The 7,707-nt window shown below is 44.2% G+C and overlaps 1 non-coding gene across 1 annotated transcript; it reads left to right on the top strand.

Moving 5' to 3' along the window:
* Positions 1 to 358: 358 nt before the first annotated feature.
* TRNAW-CCA lies at positions 359 to 430 on the top strand. The gene has a single exon. It is a non-coding gene; the product is annotated as a tRNA-Trp (tRNA).
* The last annotated feature ends 7,277 nt before the right edge of the window (positions 431 to 7,707 follow it).

Below are 7,707 nucleotides of genomic sequence, written 5' to 3' on the forward strand. Positions count from 1 at the left end.
TACATTGAATAACAAAGAGGTAATCATTAGTGGCCTGGGGTTTAGCCTAATGTTTTAGGCTAACTTAAAGTATTATATATATGTAAACATATAGCTGATTGACTTTGTTGTACAGCAGAAACTAACACAACATTGTAAAACAACTATACTCCAATTAAAAAAGTATTATAGAACAGGTATAAAAATGAAATCACATATACACAAACACATATGAACATCCCCATAAATATAAACCCACATAGACATACACAAAAATATCAACTCCAAAGCACAGAATAAAATTCTTAGTTGAAGAACCATCAATTCTAAATTGGCTACCTTTAAAAAAAGAACTTCTTAGGTTCTTTAAGTTCAGGCTTCCCTGGTGGCTCAGTTGGTAAAGAATCTGCCTCCAATGCAGGAGACCTGGGTTCAATCCCCAGGTTGGGAAGATTCCCTGGAGAAGGGAATGGCAACCCACTCCCGTATCCTTGCCTGGAGAATTCCGTGGACAGAAGAACCTGGTAGATTACAATCCATGGGGTTTCGAAGAGTTGGACACAACTGAGCAACTTTCATTCACTCAAAGAAAGAATCACTGTGATGTTACAAAATGCAAAATCCTGAAATCTCTGTCTTCCAAGTGATTCTATGATTGAAGGAGGACCTCCTGGTTGACCTTCCAGCTTTAATTTGGCTCTGACAGGTAGGTCGAATAAGGAATTGACCTTTGCTGAGACTGTAATTGCTGATGGGTGAGAGCAGATGGTTCAGGGTTGTGTTTGAAAAAAGTGGAGAAGGAAACTGAGATTTTTTTAATTACAGACTTAGGACATGGATCCAACCATAAGGCCTTATTTTTAATGGAGGGCGGCTACAAAGCCCATTTGCTCTTCTAGCCAGCCAGCAATCATCACAAATATTAGTTTAATCTCTTGTTTCCATTCATCCTGAGTCAATACCCACTTGTTTCCCATTTCCACTCCTTGTGAGAGCTTCATCTGATATTCTCCAAAGTCAAGTCAAAGTCATTGTTTCATGTGAAAGAACTGTGAGCTTTTGGGGGCAAAGGCCTCTTCAAATCACCACTGTCATTAACACTGTGATTACACTCACATAGCCCTGATATGGAAGGCTGCTTGTACCTTCTTGGGCACCAGAAGTTGCTGGTGAGTGGCCTTGAGGACCAGTTCTTTTAATACCTGAATCAGACATGTGTCAGGCTTTCAATTTCCACAATCTCTAAGATATAAAGACTCTTCAGGCTGAAAGAGGTTTAAGAGCACTTAATCCACCCTGTCACTTCCGAGGTGGCATAGTGGTAAAGAATCCACCTGCCAATGGAGGAGACACAGGAGACGCAGGTTCAATCCCTGAGTTGGGAAGATCCACTGGAGTAGGAAATGGCAACCCACTCCAGTATTCTTGCCTAGAAAACCCCATGGATAGAGGAACCTGGTGGGCTACAGTCCATGGGGTCACAAAGAGTTGGACACTGCTGGGCTACTGAATATGCACATATGCCCATTTTATAGTGGAAATTGAGATCCAAAGAGGAAGGGTGATTTGTCCAAGGTCATTGCCTGATCTCTGAGCTCCCAATCCAATGTTCTGACTTATTCTCAGATCAAAAACATTGTTCAAACAAACTCTTACAATTTCTTATGAAGTTAAACCTACATGTAGCCTATGACACTGCAATTCCACTTGTAAGTATTTACTCAAGAGAAATTAAAACATGTGGCATGGTCTAAATGTGCCCCCTAAAATTCACATGTTGAGTCCTAACCCCAAAAGGTAATGGTATTAGGAGGCAGGGTCTTCGGGAGATGATTAGGCCATGAAGGTGAAGCACTCTTGAATGGGATTAGTGCCCTTATAAAAGAAGTCTCAGAGAGATGCTTAGCTCCTTCCTCCAGGTGAGGACACAGTGAGAAGGCCCCAGCTCGGAACCAAGAAGAGGGCCTTTACCAAAACTCAACCCTGCTGGCACCTTGATCTTGAACTTGCCAGATTCTGGAACTGAGAAATAAATTTCTATTGTTTACAAGCTACCTAGTCTGTGGTATTTTGTTATAGCTCTCCAGAACAGACAAAGACAACATATATCCACAAAAGGACTTCAACAAGTGCTTACAATAGTTTTATCTATAGCAAGAAATTAGATGCAACCCAAATGTCCACTAACAGGTAAATAAATAAACAGACATTGGTATATTCATTCAGTGTAATACTACTCATCAATAAAAAAGGAACAAACTGCACAGTGCAACATGGAGGAATCTCACAGACACTGAACTAGGAAAAGAGGGCAAACATGAAAGAATACAAACTGTATTATTTCCTTTATACATAGTTCTTGAAGAGGCAAAATTAACTATAAGCCTACAGTTTTCTGGAACCAGAGAGGGGTGATTAACTAACTGCAGAAGGGCATGAGAAAATTTTCTGGAGCACTGGCAATGTTATATTTACTCACCAAGATGGTGTTACATGGATGTAAACATTTTTCAAGACTCACCAAACTAATAAACCTACTGAAAGAGACAAAAAAACCTGTACTCTGAAAACTGTAAGAAATCAAAGACACAAACAGATAAGAAGATATACCATGCTTGTGGATTGGAAGAATCAATATTGTCAAAAATGTTTATACTACCCGAAGCAATCTACAGATTCAATGCAATTCCTATCCAATTGCCAATGGCATTTTTTCACAGAACTAGAACAAAATATCTTACAATTTATATGGAGACACAAAAGACCCCAAGTAGCCAAAACAGTCTTGAGGAAGAAAAATGGAGCTGGAGGAAGCAGGCTCCCTGACTTCAAATTACTCTACAGAGCTATCATCATCAAAACAGTGTGGTAATGGCACAAAACCAGAAATATATATCAATATTTAGATCAATATAGATCAATATTTAGACCCTAAATAGAAATATAGATCAATTAAAATATAGAACAGGATGGAAAGTCCAGAAATAAATCCATGCACCTATGGTCAGTTAATCTATGACAAAGGAGGAAAGATTACAGAACAGCAGAAAGGCAGTCTCTTCAACAAATGGCACTGGGAAAACTGGACAGCTAAAAAAAAAAAAAAAAAAGACGTTAGATCACTTTTTAACACCATACATAAAAATAAGCTCAAAATGGATTAAAGACCTGAATAGAAGGCTGGAAATCATAGAATTCCTAGAGGAACACTCTGACATAAATCATAGCAATATTTTTTTTCAGATCTGTCTCCTAAGCAAAGGAAATGAAACTTTGAGAAAAAAGGAGAAAATAAACAAATAGGACCTAATTAAACCTAAAAGCTTTTGCACTGCAAAGGAAATCTACTGAAAGGGAGAAAATAGTTGCAAATGATATGACTAATAAAGGGTTCAAATTGCCAACATCCACACAACGGAGTCGGACACGACTGAAGCGACTTAGCAGCAGCAGCAGCAGCCGGATCATGGAAAAAGCAAAAGAGTTCCAGAAAAATATCTATTTCTGCTTTATTGACTATGCCAAAGCCTTTGACTGTGTGGGTCACAATAAACTGTGGAAAATTCTGAAAGAGATGAGAATACCAGACCACCTGACCTGCCTCTTGAGAAACCTGTATGCAGGTCAGGAAGCAACAGTTAGAACTGGACATGGAACAACAGACTGGCTCCAAATAGGAAAAGGAGTACGTCAAGGCTGTATATTGTCACCCTGTTTATTTAACTTCTATGCAGAGTACATCATGAGAAACACTGGGCTGGAAGAAGCACAAGCTGGAATCAAGATTGCCAAGAGAAATATCAACCTCAGATATGCAGATGACACCACCCTTATGGCAGAAAGTGAAGAGAAACTAAAAAGCCTCTGAATGAAAGTGAAAGAGGAGAGTGAAAAAGTTGGCTTAAAGCTCAACATTCAGAAAATGAAGATCATGGCATCTGGTCCCATCACTTCATGGGAAATAGATGGGGAAATAGTGGAAACAGTGTCAGATTTTATTTTTTGTGGGCTCCAAAATCACTGAAGATGGTGACTTCAGCCATGAAATTAAAAGACGCTTACTCCTTGGAAGCAAAGTTATGACCAACCTAGATAGCATATTAAAAAGTAGAGACATTACTTTGCCAACAAAGGTCTGTCTAGTCAAGGCTATGGTTTTTCCAGTGGTCATGTATGGATATGAGAGTTGGATGGTGAAGAAAGCTGAGCACCTAAGAATTGATGTTTTTGCACTGTGGTGTTGGGGAAGACTCTTGAGAGTCCCTTGGAGTGCAAGAAGATCCAACCAGTCCATCCTAAAGGAGATCAGTCCTGGGTGTTCATTGGAAGGACTGATTCTAAAGCCAAAACTCCAATATGTTGGCCACCTCATGCAAAGAGTTGACTCACTGGAAAAGACCCTGATGCTGGGAGAGGTTGGGGCAGGAGGAGAAGGGGACGACAGAGGATGAGATGACTAGATGGCATCACCGACTCGACGGACATGAGTTTGAGTGAACTCCGGGAGTTGGTGATGGACAGGGTGGCCTGGCATGCTGCGATTCATGGGGTCTCGAAGAGTTGGACATGACTGAGCAACTGAACTGAACTGAATAAAGGGTTAATATCCAAAATATGTAAACAGCTCATACAGCTCAACATCAATAAAAACAAACATCCCAATTTAAAAATGGCCAGAAGACCTGAATAAACATTTTCTTCAGTCCATGGGCTCCCTTCATCCCCTCTGGCATCTTGCTACTGACCCCCTCTTCTCATATTTCCAGTTGAGCCAGACTTAGGTTCTGACTGGGTCTCAAAGTCTTGATAGCCTGTGGGTAAAGGGACAGACAGGAGATTCCCAGAAGCTCTGCTCAGCTCAGGACCCTTGGCTCTTTCTCTGTGACCTTTAGCAGGGCCCATATCTTGAGCCTTATCACATAATGAGTTTGGTACATTCATAGGCCAGTAAATCAGAAGGTACTCCTCTCTCAGAAGGTACATAATTTAGGTGATAACCTCAGTCATACCAACATGCTGCTGCTTAGTCGCTTCAGGCCTGTCCAACTCTGTGTGACCCTATGGATTGCAGTCTGCCACACTCCTCCATCCATGGGATTCTCTAGGCAAGAGTCAGAGAAGGCAATGGCAACCCACTCCAGCACTCTTGCCTGGAAAATCCCATGGGCAGAGGAAGCTGGTAGGCTGCAGTCCATGGGGTTGCTAAGAGTTGGACATGACTAAGCAACTTCACTTTCACTTTTCACTTTCATGCATTGGAGAAGGACATGGCAACCCACTCCAGTGTTCTTGCCTGGAGAATCCCAGGGACGGGGGAGCCTGGTGGGCAGCCGTCTATGGGGTCACACAGAGTCGGACACGACTGAAGCAACTTAGTAGTAGTAGTAGTAGGCAAGAGTACTAGAGTGGGTTGCCATGCCTTCCTCCAGGGGATCTTCCCAACCTAGGGATCAAACCCAGGTCTCCTGCATTGCAGGCAGATTCTTTACCACTGAGCCACCAGGGAAGCCTCATGCCAACATAACACCACTGCAAAAATGTTTAAGGGAGCAGTTTCTAATTCTGTTGACCATGTAAAGTCTCTCAGTTGTGCCCGACTCTTTGTGACCCCATGGATAGTAGCCTGCACCAAGCTCCTCCGTCCATGGCATTTTCAAGGCAAGAAGTACTGGAGTGGGTTGCCATTTCCTTCTCCAGGGAATTGTCCCAACCCAGGGATCAAACCCAGGTCTCTCACATTGTGGACAGACACTTTACCATCTGAGCCACCAGGGAAGTTCCCTCATGGCTCAGACAGTAAAGCATCTGTCTACAATGCTGGAGACCCAGGTTCCATCCCTGGGTTGGGAAGATTCCCTGGAGAAGGAAATGGCAATCCTCTCCAAGACTATTGCCTGGAAAATCCCATGGGCAGAGGAGCCTGGTAGGCTACAGCCCACGGGGTCGCAAATAGTCGGACATGACTGAGAGACTTCACTTTCTTTTCTTTCTTTCTTTTCTTTCTAATTCTGTTATCACAGCTCCCTGATTACACATGTGTCAAAGGCATCAACGGCTTCAACACCTAGGAGCCCAGAGCCAAAGTCTTGCCAAAGCCAGCTCACCACCCAGAGGAAGACAACTGGTCTACATTTCCAAATCTGCTCACCTAGATTGCAACTTGCTCAGCTTCTTTCAAAGATCTGGAAATTCCATGGCTTGACTATGAACCCTGGAAAGTTCACTAGAGATGGCATGACTCATCCTCCATCTTTAACAAATGGGACACCAAGGCTTAGTGAGGCCATGTGGCTCAGCCAGAACTCAGGCCTGCTGCTGACTTAACGCTTGCCCCATTTCACCCCTCAGGTTTCTGGGCCCATGGAGTCAGCCTTTTAATGCTTCTTCCAGTGCTTTCCTCACCCCTTCCCCCAGCAGCCTCCCAGACCATCATCTCTCCCCAAATTGTTGCTGCAGACTCTTGTGGTTTCCCTCCTCCAAGTTTCCGCTTCTACCAGTCCATCCTGGGTGACGTGTCAAGTCACACTTTGACCTGAAAATTGTCAAGGGCTCCCCCTTTCTGCCAAAGAAAACCCAAAAGCCTTGACCTGGTGTTCAAGGCCCATCACCATCTGACACCAACTTGCTAATAGCTTCTCATTCCCCTTGACCTCCCCTCCCCACAGACCTTGCTGCTGCTGCTGCTGCTGCTTAGTCGCTTCAGTCATGTCCGACTCTGTGCGACCCCAGAGACAGCAGCCCACCAGGCTCCCCCGTCCCTGGGATTCTCCAGGTAAGAACACTGGAGTGGGTTGCCATTTCCTTCTCCAATGCAGGAAAGTGAAAAGCGAAAGTGAAGTCGCTCAGTCGTGTCCAACTCTTTGTGACCCCATGGACTTCAGCCTTCCAGGCTCCTCCACCCATGGGATTTTCCAGGCAAGAGTACTGGAGTGGGGTGCCATTGCCACAGACCCTAGGCCTAGCCTGAATCAACTGGTTGCTGTTCCTAGTATCTCCCTTCTGCTTCTGCATTTGGTCATGCTACTTCTTCTACTGAGTTTGCAAGACTGGACTACCCACTGCTCACCTGTCACCTCCACCTGTCCAAACCACCTTCCTATAAGGCTTGACTCAAATGCCCTCTCACCCCAAGAAGCTTCCCCATACTCCATTCCCAATGTACATGATTGCTCCCACCTCAAGACCCTTGGGCTCAAGACCTTGGGCTTCCCTGGTGGCTCAGACGGTAAAGCGTCTGTCTACAATGCGGGAGACCTGGGTTCCATCCCTGGATCAGGAAGATCTGCTGGAGAAGGAAATGACAATCCACTCCAGCACTATTGCCTGGAAATCCCATGGACAGAAGAGCCTGGTAGGCTACAGTCCATGGGGTCGCAAAGAGTCGGACACAACTGAGCGACTTCACTTTCCTTTCAAGATCCTTAGGCTCAAGACCTTGGGGTTCCCAGGTAGCACTAAAAAACAAACAAACAAACAAACAAACAAAAAAAACCTGCCTGTGAATGCAGGAGACATAAAGAGACACAGGTTCAATCCCAGGGTCAGGAAGATCCCCTGGAGGAGGGCTTGGTAACCCACTCCAGTATTCTTGCCTAGAGAATCCCTTGGACAGAGGAGCCTGGCAGGCTACAGTCCATAGGGTCGAACAGAATCGGACGGGACTGAAGTGACTTAGCACCACACACAAGACCCTATGATGGATAAACCTTAAGCCTTAGGTATTTATGT

This window comes from Bubalus bubalis, chromosome 17 (genome assembly GCF_019923935.1).
Source record: "Bubalus bubalis isolate 160015118507 breed Murrah chromosome 17, NDDB_SH_1, whole genome shotgun sequence".
In the NCBI taxonomy this organism is placed as follows: domain Eukaryota; kingdom Metazoa; phylum Chordata; class Mammalia; order Artiodactyla; family Bovidae; genus Bubalus; species Bubalus bubalis.